The sequence below is a fragment of the Bacillus rossius genome, chromosome 12, assembly GCF_032445375.1.
Source record: "Bacillus rossius redtenbacheri isolate Brsri chromosome 12, Brsri_v3, whole genome shotgun sequence".
NCBI lineage: Eukaryota > Metazoa > Arthropoda > Insecta > Phasmatodea > Bacillidae > Bacillus > Bacillus rossius.
In genome coordinates this window covers 7,401,400-7,417,491 of record NC_086339.1, presented here as the reverse complement: position 1 = coordinate 7,417,491, position 16,092 = coordinate 7,401,400, and the positions used below count along the sequence as shown (strand labels likewise).

Below are 16,092 nucleotides of genomic sequence, written 5' to 3'. Positions count from 1 at the left end.
GATACACAAATGAATATCGTCAAAAAATTTTTTTAAAACTTGTATTGCAATGTATTAAAAAAAATGAAAAAAAAATGGCTGCAAATAAATATATTTATTTACCATCAAGTTGAAAAAAAAATATTTGTAATAGTAGAATTAATATGTTGTGGTGATATGAGGTATTTTAGAAAAGGTTTTGGTTTGGTTGGTTTGAAAAAATGGGGGGGCACCTAATGGGAAAACTAGTCCAGTTACGGCCACGGGTTTTGGGAACCAAAATCTTGTCCACGCTAGGTATGTCCACCCAGTCAAGAGTGTATTTGTTTGAGGCGGCAAGATAAAAAAAAAGAATCTTGTTGGTGCAATGTTATTTATTTGTACATTTGTACATGCACATAAAAAAAATGCATCACTAAAAAAAGTTTTCGCAGCAATACTAGGTTCGGATTATGACCCGAGCATAACTGCGAACACTATTTTGAAGTCATACAGCAGTTTTCGTGTAAATGTACAAATTTACAAATATCGGTATATTTGCATTTATATGTCTTGTAACATTTACAAAAAAAATAATTAGTGCACACAAGAATTTCAATAACTATTCAACCCAAATACAAAATGGCTAATACAGCTGATGGGTTAACGATACAGATCGAGACTTTGTGTTACCAGTGGATTTAAATTCCCTGAACTAAAATTTATTTCCTTGGCTATTCCCTAACTTCACTTCAAGTTCTAAATTCCCTGATTATGCTTTCCCTTCTGAGAACATGTGCATGCACTACTATAGAAGTTCGACGACTGATATTATTTTGCTTCAAGCAACGTTCTCACATTCCGTAAAGGAAAGCACATTTCATTCGCCATTCCCATAAACCGGGGTGTAGCCGACATATTATTACGTTGAGGGGAGGGGGAGGTTCATTTCCCAATATTTACGCCCTATATACACCCTTGCCTTAAACATAGATCTAAAACTAAACAAAAAAACTTTTTCACTTTCTTTCATTGTTTAAATGTTTAGTTCGTAATTTTAAACTATTATTCTATTTTGTGACATTGGATACGAAGAAAACTACTCCAATAATTATAGTTCACGACGAGTGTCAATGTGATCTCGTGAGTCAAACAACGAAAATTGTATGAAACTGAAACTACGTCAAGTTATCAATTTTTTTCACGTTACCTCAAGTCATTACGAGCAATTTTCATAAAAGTAATCATGTTTGCTTTAATGGTTCATGCCCTCACATACATTTAATCATGAGTCTAGAATGGGGTACATAAAAATAACTGTATCAAAAAATTCTCGCTAGTCATAAAAGGTTCAATAAATTTATATGTGCACCTCTGTGTGTGTATAAATGTGCACTGAAAAAAAAATCCACCTAGTCAAAATATAGCAGAAACTTACTAAGTTGAGTCATTTTTCATAAATTAATATTTTAGGTATTGAGACTTGGTCAGAATGGCGACGCTATTATTCCTAGACTATGATTGAAAACTAAATGGGAATTTTAAGAGCAAACTTCTGTCCTTTATGATAATTTAATCATATTCGTGTCGCTTTATGACATGGTCACTTTCGCAGTATACCCACGATGTATGTATTAAAATATCACTAAATTATAACACCATTTTAATGCACAATCAACTGTAAATTATAACAAAAAATAATCCATTACTCACCGTCTATAGCTGAATGGCGGATACAGATGATTTTCTTCACAAGTAATAATTATTGGAATTAGTTCAGCGAATATTTTTGAACTAAGTCAAGATATCCTTAACTTATTATTAACTAGCAGCAAAAAATTGCTAAAAATTTTCACACTTTATATTTCAAACGTTAAATTTACTGCAATATTTTAATTAAAGAGAAAATTAGTTTACATTCAAAGTTACACACGTTGGGTATATACGGGTTAATACGTAGTTGCTAATATCGAAAATTGTAATGAAATCCTAGGTTATAGTATTTAAATACCTAACCACAATTCTAATTAGTCCACTTTAAACTAGTTTTCCATTCGTCTATTCCAGTTTACACAACCACACCTACATGATACTTTTTTTTATGTGCAGAATCTAGCTACAGCAGTCGATCGCAAGCGAGAACGAAAAAATTTGAAAAAAAAAAGAATGTTTTTGAATATTTGTTCGAGGCCGTTGATTGGTCGGCCGAGGCGCCCGGGCGCGGATATCGGAGCGCACACGTCGAGCGTCGAGACGCCACTGCAGGACTCGCTCGCTGCCGAAGTGCCACTCCCCCTGAACCGAGGGTAGCGAGCGGTGGCGGAAACGGCCGAGGTCACCCGAACCCGCGCGCGGCGACCCCGACGGACACGTCAGACGTCTTCATCCCGCCCCCCTTCCCCGCAGCCTTTTCCCTTTCGCCTTTTCCTCTCCCCCTTTCCCCCGACGGACGTTCGGCGCGCGACCCCGCCGCAAGACAAACGGCGGGCCGTAAACGACTTCTTGTTAACGTTAACGTTTATTTTCCCCGACCGTCCTCGATGTGGATTACCCTGCGTCGCTGTACGAGCGGCGGACGGTGTCCGGCGCGAAATAAATCTCCGAGCGGAGAACGGCTAGGGACGTGGATTGCAATCCCTTGCCTGTCTCCGTGCCGAAACAAACGACCGGCAGAACTGATGAGTCGATTACAATCGATATATTCGCCCCCCCCCCCCCCCCTTCTTTCCCGGCTCGGTCGCGCACGCGCCACGTCCACTAACTGTTAAATGGCGAATCTTTGGCACGCGATCGAAAAATAAACAGAATTGCACTTACAGTGTGGTCGAGTGTGGAACTTCCCGATCACCCTCGGAGACTGAACCCGAAGTATGGCAGGTTGATTCTCCACCTCTCAAAATGCCCTCACTCGGAATATAATAAGAGACACCAGAAATCAAAAGAATACAACCCAGTACAATAACAGTCCATTAAAAGTGACACGAAAACTTTCATTTCCTGGTACGTCTACGCTTATTCCACCTACATAAAAATTTGAAAGTCCACAGGAAACCAACAACTTAGTTACTAGTACATATCCCGGTAATTATTGTGTAGATTGAGGGGAACACTACTTTGATGATGCAGGAAAACAATAAGCTGGCTTCAATGAACAAAATGCATTTTTTGGTTTCCGCGAAAATTGTTGTTCATGTTTAGTATCCAAAAACTGATAATTGTAATATCTGCACTGACTATGGCAGTGATTAAAAGATTGCTCAATCGTATCTGTGAACATAGCCATGCCTAATTTAATAACTGAAGAATAATTAGTTTGAGTGTAAATTTGTTTGAATATAATATTAAAGTGTATTTAGTAATATGGCGTTATTGTAGGCTATATGGAAGCAATAATATGCCACAATGCTTCTAATGCTAAGGAAATCATCATTTAATATGAGACATTGCTGAGTGTCGCGAGCACAGGTGATAGGTGATGACAGACGTGACAGCAGGATGATTCCGCGATGGTTTTGGCGTTGCCTTCCGCGGGACGGCACGAGCGCCCAGTCCTGAACCCAGGGAGAAGGGTTGGAGAACTACTCCACCCCCCCCCCCCTCTCCACAATGGGTCGGGAATCGAACCCCGGGTTCCTTGGCCCTCCAGCCAAGACACGCTAGCAACCGGACCGAGTGGTCGGACGAAGACACTCTACGTGTGTTAGTTTGTTTATTTATTTATTTATTTATTTATGTTGTTTTTTTCGATGCTCTAAAAATCAGGTAAAAAAAAGCCGCGTGACTTTTCAAAGGCGTCGGGAAAAAAAATGTCGGACTGTACGTCCCGACGGAAAGCTCCTCCCCACGACTGGAAGCTGTGACCGCCACTGGCGCAGCCCGCGGTTGCCAAGCCTGACGGCCGCGGCTATCGATTGGCTCCGGCGAACGAGCGAGTTCCCCCCCCCCCCCCCAACCTTCTTCACAGACGACCGCGGGAGCACGTCAACCACGCGTCGACGTCGCTGCAGGGGCAGGATCTCCCCTTCTCCCGCCAGGTGGCAGCGCGGACGTCGTGAGCAGCTGCGCGACTCTGCCGCCCTGTGTTGTGCTTCCGGCGCGGCGACCGAGCGATGGCGGGCGCAGATACCGCGGCACGTCAGCGAACTTGTCAACGCCGTTCAAAACAAAACAAGGCGGCTCAATTTTGTTTGTTCTTTTCGGACACTTGTGCTTCGTCGAGCGTGTACGTGCGCCGACAACTGTACCGCATCGTGACTAGAGGTGTAAAAGTAACGAAAAAATGTGTACCCGAATGTATGCGTTACTATAATAATTAGTACTCGTTACTATCGTATTGTTACGTTACTCGTTACTTATAATTAGAGACCTGCAAAATTCGCGGTTTCATTCGGTGATAGGCTAGAATTCAAACACAAAAATCTCTTAGATAATTTTTCTATTGGTTTACTGTTCATCTGGATGAATCTCAGTCAGATATAAACCCTCAACCAAAGAAGGATTGAATCACAAACAAACCAGCTGAGACGACTTACAAGTCGGCAGCCAATTAACTTGCGCTATCTTCTAGAGTGTACAGGGTTATGTGCAGTCTATCCTGAAGGCCATCGAAACCGCGAATTTTGCAGGTCTCTACTTATGATACTACATAGCATGCAATGTTATGTTAGAGCAACGAATCGAGTCGTATTGCGTACGCGTGCAGTATGACGTCGCGGCGTCGCAACCATTCGTAATTTGTAGAAAACATACTTATACCTACATTACATACCAAACTGCGTAAGGCGCATTTTTTTCACTTTCCCGTATTTTTAACCAGACTTGTGTTTAAGTAATTCTAGATTTAATTTGATTTAATAGGTAAAGTGTAGAACTACAAGTGAACTGTTCCATACTACGAAAAATGCGAGTAACGAAATGCATTCGTGTGTAACGTTTCGTTACTCGGTACTAGATGGCGCACCCGTTACTCAGTACCGAATACATACGGTTTGCTACAGCTCTGTCGTAATTTCACTTGCTCTAGAATTAATAAAAATGATCTGTAAGCCACTCCCATTCTACCCGGAAAGGACGCACATATGGGAGGACAGGGGGTTGGAACAAAGCTCCGAATGTGGCGGGTGAGGTCGGTGTTGAAGCGCGGGATGTGGACACGTCTGCGAGCTCACCTGGTAGCCGGACCGAGTCTCGGCTCGCGGTGTACGGGATTCGGTGGCAGTTATTCCGTGGGAATTTACACGGACCACCCTCGTGTACATTAGCAGCATAAACCCGTATACAATCGCTTTCTTTAACTTCAGGGGACATACAAAACTTATTGCGTAGGGGCATGCGGATTTCGCGAAAAGATTTCGAGACTAGATGAAAGTTAAAACACTGTAGCATTGTCTGTGTTTCGTGATTGGGCGAGTTTCTCCCAGGTACATATCGATTGTAACAACACCAGTCACAGTAATTCAGTGCGGAAGTAAACGCGTCCTGAGTGGCTCTCGCCAGACGGCCGCCAATCACAAGGAAGAAACCACTGGTGCGGGTATACCTTGTTGCAGTCTAGTAAGTGTTCAGATCTTTTCGCGAAAAATGCCTGTCCCTACAGATTGATACTGCCCGGCTTGTTAGCATTAACAATATTATTTCCTTTATTTTTTTTTTAATTTTACTATTTGTTTATTTTCCTAAGACTATTAAACAGTGCCTATTGATATCATTGCAGTTGTAGTCATTCTGAAAAAAAAAATTAACACCTATTATCTATTCACAAGAAATACTATTTGTAGCAGTTGGTGACTATTAATAGCAAAGCATTTCATTTAGTTATGTGTTATGCTCTAACAGAACCAATTTATTTTATATAAAAAAAATGACCATAAAGGTTGAAACCAAGATGGCGTCTTTTAGCTACACCTCCTTACATAGAAGTAAAATTCTGAATATTTATTTGATGATAACACAAGGAAAAATATTTCCAAACTTCTCGTTTCAAATTTTCCTTTTTAAAAAATGAAGTGTTTCAACACTTTTTTTTAATTTCATTATAAAGTTTTGTCTAAAACTTTTGTCCTCTATGGCGTATGTATATCTGGCAACAGAGCACAACGAAACAAGGACAGAGCTTTACCTCATGGAGGCGCTGTGGTTTCCACTATCGATATCTATTTGTGCCGGATAATATAACCAAGAAGTCAATATATTCGACGAAAGTAATTAGCGTGACGTTATCTGATTTATCAATTTTGCGGTACAAGTTTTTTTTTTTTTTTCATTTTAATTTTTATAACGTATTGTTTAGACATATCTCGGCTTTGATTTTCAATATTTAAAGCAGGTGGTGTATTTTATCGATACCGATATCGTTTTAGTGTAACAAAACAGAATTTTTAAAAAAACGCATACATTATATACTTGTTTTATTTTTAACAAAAATGGTTTGTTACGTAAAAAAAAATTCGCGAATATAAAGCACAGAAGGAATATGTTGCCGCAAAAAAATAATTTGAATTCCATTAAATTATTGACATTAAAACACTCCAATTAGTTACAATCGCTATAAAACAAGGTTTGTGTTACGAACTTATGAATTATAACCAAAACGTTAAATTATATGCCAGATCAAAAAAAATTCCATATACAAAAAGGCCCGTATACTTATGTACGCGCGGTAGAAATTATACTAACTCAGCGTAATAAAAATTACCTTCAATTTTGCATACAAATAATTAATATAAATAAAATAATAAAATGACTGCAGTGATATTATAAATATGGCTGTAAAGTAGAAATTCAATAAAACTAAACAATTTATACATATACTTAGTATTCGATATTAATATAAACACGTTTATAAAGTTAGCTATCTAATTTAGTAAAATAATTGTGATAAATTTTAATTATTAATAAAAATCAATAAATTTTAAGAATTTTTTTTTTCAATTTTATTATTTATTTAGTAAAAAATTAATACTTGTTAATTTAAATTACAAATAAATTATACGTGCGGAAACATAACCTCACTTATAAAAATACACTTGAAAAATCACTTGAAAAGTTTTATAAATACAATTTCTGTCACTAATATTCACAATAAAACAATGATTTAAATTATATGGACCAGTATTCGATATTAATTACAAAAGTATATGATTTTAAAGCACATGTACAATTTGTATTGGTATGTAACTTTTTTTTCATCTGGAGAAAAATTTTGTTTCATGATGCGCGCGGATCGTGGAAAATTCACTGTCATCATTTTTTCCTTAAATGCGCCTAAAGAAGTAGGTATAACTTCAAAAAATTCCCAGTAACTTTGTATTTCTTTAATGATATCGTTAATTATGTTTCAAATGTATTTAAATTTTTAGCAAAAAAAGTACTTCATTAAATATTTTCCTTTGATAAATAAAGAACGTGTTTTTTTTTTTTTTTTTTTTTTTTTCAGGTGGAGCGAACGGAACACTCTCCCCGCAGCTTCGTGCGCTTTAAACAGTGTTTCGGAACGCGGCTCGGGTCACCTAGATTATATTTCACCTCCTGCGCGCGAGTTCTCGCCCGTCCGGCCGGACTTGGGGGGGGGGGGGGGGGGGGTTGCAAAAAAAATTCCCGCAATATATATATATATTTTTTATTTTCTTTGTGAAATTTATCGGCGTGACCTCGCGTTCGCGCGGCTAATGAAATTCTCCCGCGACGGAAGAAGGCGCCGCGGAGAGTAATCCGGTGTTTGTAAACGAGACGCGAAGCGCCGGAGCTACTACGCAACAGAGCCCTTGGCGAGGGGGGGGGGGGGGGCGTGCTGTGACGTAGTGAAGTCTCTTTTTAACCTCCAAAAAAAATTCACCGTATTGCCTCACCCCCCAAAAAAAATAGCGTAATTGGTAGGGACTGGAAAAATTCGCGGTTGCGACGACCTTCAGGATAGACTACACAGTCCTCAGTATACTCGGGAAAATAACGCCTATTCATTGGCTGCTGACTTGTGTGAGTCGTCTGTCTCAACTAGTTTGCTTGTGATACGATTACTTCTTTGATTGAGTATTTCCCATTGGTCCAAAGTAGTCCAGATTAACAGTGAACCAATAACAAAAGCAGCTTAAATTGGATTCTAGCGTATTGCGAAATGAACCCGCGGATTTGTCAGGTCTGTAGCAATCAGCAAGTGAAGTTCGCGCCTGAGTTCCGCAGCTGTTTACAGTACAGCCTGCCGCGCGGTGTATACGCGCTACGCCTGTTTCAGTAAGCGGCGGACCCGACTGCTGGCGAGGCCATCACGAGGAACACAGCTTTGCTCTCAGACGTGACTAAGGGCGCGGTTACACGGGACCCTGAACTACTTCAGGTGAACATGTTTAAGTAAACACGTTTACAAACGCGAAAGTGTGCGGTTACACGGTAGTTGCTGAAAAGTATGTTTAGCTCTAAAACCGATTGTCTACTGTCAACGAATGACTGTGTTGTTGATCTCTATTTTTTAATTGCATCCAGAAAACGCGGGATTTTCTCACTTGTTTATACAGCATTATCAGCAGAAATGAAATGTGTTTACATATTGCTCAATATTTTTTTACAAATCGGGAATTCAAACATGCACAGTAAAATTTGTAAACTTATTTTTTATTATTTTTTGAGCGAGAGTACCTATCTCAGTTTTAAGAAAATTAAGGTCAGGATAAATTAAAAAATATGTATAATTATCTGTTGGTTTTTTTGTTGCATTCGGTAAAATATTACTCGAACTTGTGCCAGAAACACTTTCCATCTAGAATTTCTGCAAAAGACTGTTTATATTCTAACCAGCCAATCAGAGGCTAATGTAGAAGATATGTCGATCTGAACTACTTTGCCAACCTGTTTAAGTTAAATGAGAAATGGCCTCGAACGAAACATGTTCAGACTGTGTGTAACCGCACTCAACAGCTGAACATGTTCACCTGAAGTAGTTCAGACTCCCGTGTAACCACGCCCTAATTAACCGCGAGGTGTCTGTTGGTACTAAGCCCCGTGTTCAAATGGACTGCAAACACCGCAAACCAACGCCGCTGTTATTTGAAGCGCAGGCCGCGAACAGGGAGGGGAAATGTTTTCATAACGTGGTGTACCAGCGGTAAGAGTAGCCCCTGAACAAAGGGGCTGTGTTTTCCCCGCTACCCCTACACACACACACAACACAACGTCACAATCAACCCGCTATTCCCGCCGCACTTGGACTACCAATGACGGTCGAGTTATTGTAATTTCATTGTACATTTGAGGTCAAAATTGTACATGTACACCCCAAGACTCGGTCTCATACGCCAAGTATATATTTAGTGTGTAATATTCTAGCTCTCGGTATACGTAGAGACCAGAAAAATTCGCGGGTTCAATGACCTCCATGATAGACTCCAATATCCTCTACACACTCGGGCAAATGCCAACTGTTCATTGGCTGCTGACTTGAGATTCGTCTCGACTGGGATGGCCTGTGATTCGACACTTCTATGAGTGAGGGTCTCTAATTGGCCCTCAGTCCTCCAGATTAACAGTGAACCAATGCCAGAAGCAGCACTAAGGTATGATTATTTGAATTTTAGCATAACACGGAATGAACCCGCGAATTTTTCAGGTCTCTCGCTGAACGGTATTTGGTGGGAGTAATTTTGTGGATGGGACGGAAGTCGCATGGAAATGAAATATGTACATTTAACGGTGCTGCCATCTTGTAGCGAATAGTGATTACCACAGTTCACGGAGACAAATGGGAAATTCACTGTTTTAAATGTTTAATGGCAGAACATCACTTGCTTCTGCGATCTCACAGACTGCAATTGAAGCACAATTATTCTGCACGGGCAGCTAAAGCCAATCAGCCAATTACAGATACTACGTCAGCAAGGCGTCTCCAAGCATACTTGTTGAGAGGGACTACCGTGCAAAGAAAGAATGTAGTTGCAAAAGAAAAGGATTGAATAAGTGAGCTTTGGAATAAAAAAATTATATATTATATGTACAGAAATATATAATCTTATTTATAAGACATATTGTTTAAAAAATCAAAATTATATTGATATTGAGTTTAATGCATGTCATGTTTAATTGTGCAACTTAATGTGTCACTATGTAATACAGTTTTTCCTATAGGTTCGTATTGTCGCAATAGTTCTACCTTACCCTAGGGGCTAGTGCTAGTAAAAAATCTATAAATCAAGAAATTATTTATCAATTTATTTTTTTATCTCTAGAGTTTAAAATGTAAATCAGTGGAACGGCCCAACCTCCTCTTGTGAGGTTTTACGGAGGGATCATTGCACCTGTGAATTTTCATACATTTAATTCTTAAAAAATCCCAGCTAAATATTTGATTATGACATGGTTGAAATTCACATAATTTTAAAATTTAAAAAGGCTTTTAATAATTAATTACTCGTCTAAATTTGAAAGATCTCTTTCTAGCCTTTGCTTTACGGAGCTGCTTTTTTTTTTTTCAGACGGCATGAATATTCTGATTAAACAGCAGCCTTCGCACTTGCGGAAAATTAAAAAAAAAAAAGAGATTTATTTGATTATTTCTGGAATTTAAATGGAAAGTTTCATGCTTCAGTTGCTTCAGGAACAATGCAAAGGAGCTGATTCCATTTTTTTTTTCCCCTGCAAACAAGAAAGGCGTAACAGATTGATTCCAAACTGCATTGTATTTTTAAAAAAAAATCCTAGCCGAATACCAATATTGACTCTTCTGGTAAATAAAATGACCATCATATGAACATAAAAGATAGATTTGATTAATTTATCTGTGTAATAAAAAAAGTAATGAATCCAGGCTGTTACTAACTGATAACCGATGAACGTGAAATGTGTCAAAAAAAAAATCAGTACAATTAAAGTAATAATGTTTGTGAAATAAATTTAAATCATGGAGATGACCTAAAAACATCCAGTATTTTTTATTTACATGAGGTAATTAAAAGGGATTATGTTCGTAATTATATAGTTTGACACGTCCTATAATCAGGCCACAATAGAACCACTAGCGTTTACATTTGATTTTATTGATTCCTGCTGTTGACATACGCCGTCGTGTCGCATTGCTCTACTGCCGCCTGGTGGGAGGGGAGGGGGTTGTTCAGTTCGCTATGGTCATATCATTACTGGTAGTAGCTTGGCTTCTGGGTTGTAGCCGCGTCCTTGGCGAATAATCCACCGACGTTTCGGTCGACGATGCAGTCCGCCATCATCAGGGAGCAGTTACCTACTGTGGTTCTTACAAGTTATCATGCCTTTACATACTGGACTAAATTAATAAAATTAAAATAAAAGAACGACTGGAGTAATATTATAAATACGGTTGGTAAAGTTGAAATACACTCATTATTAAATATTCAATATTAATTTAAACACTTGTACAAATAATTATTTTTAAGTTAGTAAAATAAGAAAATTTTTAATTAATAATGAAATTCTTAAATATGCTGAATGTTGATTCTAATTTATTAATTAATAATATTTATTAAAACGAAATTTAACTATTTATACTTCATAATGGAAATAAATCTAACATGCAGGAACATAACCTTACTTATGTAAATATACTTTAAAATATACTACTTATGTCATTATCATTCACAATGTATAAATTTTGTTAATGATATAGACCAGTATTTAATATCAATCACATAAGTACAAAAATTAAAAACACATTTATGTAATTTGTATTTGTATGTAACCTTTTTTTTTGTCCTGTAAAATATCGCCTCGCATCGTAAAAAAAACATTATCATCATTTTATTTTATAACGCGCTCAAAGAAGCATAATATCTATGATAATATCAGTTTAATGTGAAACTAAATAATAATCGATGACTTCGAATCGACGACGGTGTATTCGAGAAGCACAGGACACGCACCGACCGATCTACTCGATATTCGAGAACGAAGACGAAGTCGAAGGTCGAAGTTGCGGTTCCATGATGAGACCGCGCTTTAATAACGTTATCGGATTTTTTTTTTTAATTTTTGTTTTTCTTCCTGCGGGGCGGCAAGGCGCGATTAAAACGCCCGGGAACCCCATTCAACCGGCTTTGACAGTGGAGGGATAAGGGGGGAGGTAGAGACACGAACATCTGCGTGGGGCAGAGTCGTCGATGCGAAATTAAAAGCGCCAGGAATTGAAAGAAAATGGAAAAAAAGAATGTTCAAAAAACACCTTCATCCCCTTAAAATAAAAAATAAAAGTCATCATACGCGCACGAGAGGCTAGCGGCTTGACGCAGCACTCCAAAGGTCGAGCGTGCTCAAAGAAACCTGCGCAAATTTATGGTTATTTTTTATCTATATTTTTTTAAATATTTTTTTTAATTTACGTCTCGTCAAGAACCGAGACCATTTCAGACGGGAAGTACATCGTTCAAATAACGGAATACTACACTCTTAATGTTTTTTGTAAATGGAGCAGTAATATTTGTAAATCTGTACATTAACACTAAAACAACTGTTTCGCTACAAAATAGCTTTCGCAGTAATACTGGGTGTATACAATTTGTGTTGTCCCAGTACCTCAATGGTTACAGTTATTTGCAAACTGCGCATATTAATAAGCACTGTAAAACAAAATAAAGTCAAATAGTTGAATTTTTGATTATCTTTTCCACAGTTAAAAAAAAAATTATTCTTGAATAAAAATTATGCGCGAATTTTTTGTAAGAAATACTCTGTGTTATCTCAAATAACGTATTTCATATAAGCAAAAATATAGCCATGTATTTTACAATCTCCATAACGGCAAATCTAAAAGCTCAGATCTGGACTCGTGTGGGACCGAGTACTTGAGAGTAAATTCGTGTGGGACCGAGTACTTGAGAGTGGACTAGTGTGGGACAGAGTACTTGAGGGTGGACTCGTGTGGGACCGAATACTTGATAGTGGACTCGTGTGGGACCGAGTACTTGAGAGTGGACTCGTGTGGGACCGAATACTTGATAGTGGACTCGTGTGGGACCGAGTACTTGAGGGAGAACTCGTGTGGGACCGAATACTTGATAGTGGACTCGTGTGGGACCGAGTACTTGAGAGTGGACTAGTGTGGGACCGAGTACTTGAGAGTGGACTAGTGTGGGACCGAGTACTTGAGGGTGGACTAGTGTGGGACCGAATACTTGATAGTGGACTCGTGTGGGACCGAGTACTTGAGAGTGGACTAGTGTGGGACCGAGTACTTGAGAGTGGACTAGTGTGGGACCGAGTACTTGAGGGTGGACTAGTGTGGGACCGAATACTTGATAGTGGACTCGTGTGGGACCGAGTACTTGAGAGTGGACTAGTGTGGGACCGAGTACTTGAGAGTGGACTAGTGTGGGACCGAGTACTTGAGGGTGGACTAGTGTGGGACAGAGTACTTGAGGGTGGACTCGTGTGGGACCGAATACTTGATAGTGGACTCGTGTGGGACCGAGTACTTGAGGGAGAACTCGTGTGGGACCGAATACTTGATAGTGGACTCGTGTGGGACCGAGTACTTGAGAGTGGACTAGTGTGGGACCGAATACTTGATAGTGGACTCGTGTGGGACCGAGTACTTGAGGGAGAACTCGTGTGGGACCGAATACTTGATAGTGGACTCGTGTGGGACCGAGTACTTGAGAGTGGACTAGTGTGGGACCGAGTACTTGAGAGTGGACTAGTGTTGGACCAAGTACTTGAGGGTGGACTAGTGTGGGACAGAGTACTTGAGGGTGGACTCGTGTGGGACCGAATACTTGATAGTGGACTCGTGTGGGACCGAGTACTTGAGAGTGGACTAGTGTGGGACCGAGTACTTGAGAGAGGACTAGTGTGGGACCGAGTACTTGAGGGTGGACTAGTGTGGGACAGAGTACTTGAGGGTGGACTTGTGTGGGACCGAATACTTGATAGTGGACTCGTGTGGGACCGAGTACTTGAGAGTGGACTCGTGTGGGACCGAATACTTGATAGTGGACTCGTGTGGGACCGAGTACTTGAGGGAGAACTCGTGTGGGACCGAGTACTTGAGAGTGGACTCGTGTGGGACCGAATACTTGAGAGTGGACTAGTGTGGGACCGAGATCTTGAGAGTGGACTAGTGTGGGACCGAGTACTTGAGGGTGGACTAGTGTGGGACAGAGTACTTGAGGGTGGACTCGTGTGGGACCGAATACTTGATAGTGGACTCGTGTGGGACCGAGTACTTGAGAGTGGACTCGTGTGGGACCGAATACTTGATAGTGGACTCGTGTGGGACCGAGTACTTGAGGGAGAACTCGTGTGGGACCGAGTACTTGAGAGTGGACTCGTGTGGGACCGAGTACTTGAGAGTGGACTCGTGTGGGACCGAATACTTGATAGTGGACTCGTGTGGGACCGAGTACTTGAGAGTGGACTCGTGTGGGACCGAGTACTTGAGAGTGGACTCGTGTGGGACCGAATACTTGATAGTGGACTCGTGTGGGACCGAGTACTTGAGAGTGGACTCGTGTGGGACCGAGTACTTGATAGTGGACTCGTGTGGGACCGAGTACTTGAGAGTGGACTCGTGTGGGACCGAATACTTGAGAGTGGACTCGTGTGGGACCGAGTACTTGAGAGTGGACTCGTGTGGGACCGAATACTTGATAGTGGACTCGTGTGGGACCGAGTACTTGAGGGAGAACTCGTGTGGGACCGAGTACTTGAGAGTGGACTCGTGTGGGACCGAGTACTTGAGAGTGGACTCGTGTGGGACCGAATACTTGATAGTGGACTCGTGTGGGACCGAGTACTTGAGGGAGAACTCGTGTGGGACCGAGTACTTGAGAGTGGACTCGTGTGGGACCGAGTACTTGAGAGTGGACTCGTGTGGGACCGAGTACTTGAGAGTGGACTCGTGTGGGACCGAATACTTGATAGTGGACTCGTGTGGGACCGAGTACTTGAGAGTGGACTCGTGTGGGACCGAATACTTGAGGGAGAACTCGTGTGGAACCGAGTACTTGAGAGTGGACTCGTGTGGGACCGAGTACTTGAGAGTGGACTCGTGTGGGACCGAGTACTTGAGAGTGGACTCGTGTAGGACCGAGTACTTGAGGGAGAACTCGTGTGGGACCGAGTACTTGAGAGTGGACTCGTGTGGGACCGAGTACTTGAGGGAGAACTCGTGTGGGACCGAGTACTTGAGAGTGGACTCGTGTGGGACCGAGTACTTGAGAGTGGACTCGTGTAGGACCGAGTACTTGAGAGTGAACTCGTGTGGGACCGAGTACTTGAGAGTGGACTCGTGTGGGACCGAGTACTTGAAAGTGGACTCGTGTGGGACCGAGTACTTGAGAGTGGACTCGTGTAGGACCGAGTACTTGAGGGAGAACTCGTGTGGGACCGAGTACTTGAGAGTGGACTCGTGTGGGACCGAATACTTGAGAGTGGACTAGTGTGGGACCGAGATCTTGAGAGTGGACTAGTGTGGGACCGAGTACTTGAGGGTGGACTAGTGTGGGACAGAGTACTTGAGGGTGGACTCGTGTGGGACCGAATACTTGATAGTGGACTCGTGTGGGACCGAGTACTTGAGAGTGGACTCGTGTGGGACCGAATACTTGATAGTGGACTCGTGTGGGACCGAGTACTTGAGGGGGAACTCGTGTGGGACCGAGTACTTGAGAGTGGACTCGTGTGGGACCGAGTACTTGAGAGTGGACTCGTGTGGGACCGAATACTTGATAGTGGACTCGTGTGGGACCTAGTACTTGAGGGAGAACTCGTGTGGGACCGAGTACTTGAGAGTGGACTCGTGTGGGACCGAGTACTTGAGGGAGAACTCGTGTGGGACCGAGTACTTGAGAGTGGACTCGTGTGGGACCGAGTACTTGAGAGTATACTCGTGTGGGACCGAGTACTTGAGAGTGGACTCGTGTGGGACCGAATACTTGAGAGTGGACTCGTGTGGGACCGAGTACTTGAGAGTGGACTCGTGTGGGACCGAATACTTGATAGTGGACTCGTGTGGGACCGAGTACTTGAGGGAGAACTCGTGTGGGACCGAGTACTTGAGAGTGGACTCGTGTGGGACCGAGTACTTGAGAGTGGACTCGTGTGGGACCGAATACTTGATAGTGGACTCGTGTGGGACCGAGTACTTGAGGGAGAACTCGTGTGGGACCGAGTACTTGAGAGTGG

The 16,092-nt window shown here is 41.5% G+C and overlaps 1 protein-coding gene across 1 annotated transcript in view; it reads right to left on the bottom strand.

Moving 5' to 3' along the window:
* Positions 1-2,183, bottom strand: part of LOC134537243 (zwei Ig domain protein zig-8-like) — a 474,593-nt gene extending 472,410 nt beyond the window's left edge. Inside the window, exon 1 of the mRNA XM_063377511.1 lies at positions 1,672-2,183. The gene's annotated coding sequence lies outside the window, so the exon portion shown is untranslated. The remainder of the gene's footprint in view (positions 1-1,671) is intronic.
* Between the last annotated feature and the right edge of the window lie 13,909 nt (positions 2,184-16,092).